Source organism: Oxyura jamaicensis, chromosome 5 (assembly GCF_011077185.1).
Source record: "Oxyura jamaicensis isolate SHBP4307 breed ruddy duck chromosome 5, BPBGC_Ojam_1.0, whole genome shotgun sequence".
In the NCBI taxonomy this organism is placed as follows: Eukaryota; Metazoa; Chordata; class Aves; order Anseriformes; family Anatidae; genus Oxyura; species Oxyura jamaicensis.
The window spans coordinates 15,021,555-15,022,772 of NC_048897.1; positions in this window are offsets into that span (position 1 = coordinate 15,021,555).

The following is a 1,218-nucleotide window of genomic DNA, read 5'->3' on the forward strand; positions in this document are numbered from 1 at the left end:
GGGGGGGGAAAGGGAGCCCAAATGTCCGCCCCCCCCTTCCCCCCCGCATTATCCCTGGATAACCCACGCGCGGTGGTGGTGGTGGTGGTGGGGGGGGGGGGGGTGCGGAGCGCTAATGTGGAAGGAGAGCCGGGCTGCTTCTACGTCGTGGGCTGGGAGGTTTGAGAAAGTGAAGACCATAAACAGCCAGCGTGCGTATTTCCTTCATAAAGCAAAAGGACAAAAATACCTGTCAGGGTTTCCCAGTAATGCTCCTTCTAACAGCGTAGTTAAAAATCTAGTTTGCATTTGGTCGAAGGAGCCTGAAGCATTACAAAATAATAATAATAAAAATAAAAAATAAAAACCATCCGTCTTTGCAATGTGACATCGTAACAGAAAGGACAGTTAGGGCAAACTAAATCGTTTTAGTGCAATATCAGAGCATCTGAGAAGCCTCCAAACTCCGCTCAGCTCTCAAAATATTCACTTTTTGTACTCCAGCTGCCTATAAAGCTCCAGAAGAGGAGCGCTCTCGTTTTGACACTGGAGTTCTCGGTCCGGAGAGAACAATATCCTCCTATCTCCTTTGAAATGCTACGGCGACTCTCGTAACACACGCTATCACTCCAAGCACGAATCTCCCTTTTTTGAAAGCGCTGCTCGGCCCATTGTTTGAAGTGGGAATCAGCGCGCAGCCCAAAGAGAAAAGGGAAAGAAAAAATCTTAGGAGCCCGGCTTGGTATTGCACAGGGAAAGAGCTGACAAAATATTATAGTGTGTTTCCTAGAACTGCGTGATGAGAGCCCGTGGTGTGTTCCCGAAAGAGAAGTGTTTTGTTTTTGTTTTTGTTTTTTCTTTTTCTTTTTTTTTTTTTTTTCCCCCCTAAAAGATTATGATCGCCTTTGTACGTCTTTCTTTTGATCCCACAAAGAGAATGCAATATACATATATGTGTTTGCTCTCCCTACAAGAAATGCAAGGGACCGTACAATGGAATATACGGCCCGTTAGTCCTCATAATGCTTAGTTTTGCTGTAATTAATTGAAAACAGTTATTAGGTCGTCATTGGCAATAGCGTAAATAATTGCAGCAGATTTTTACTTAAAATTGACCGGTCTCAGAGTGATAGATCGATTCGAGGTATAAAAATGATGTATCAAAACATCAATGTCGATTATTTGAAATATTGTAGTCGAATCTTTTTATTGCTTCATCGGTTAAGTGTCTGAAAGTGC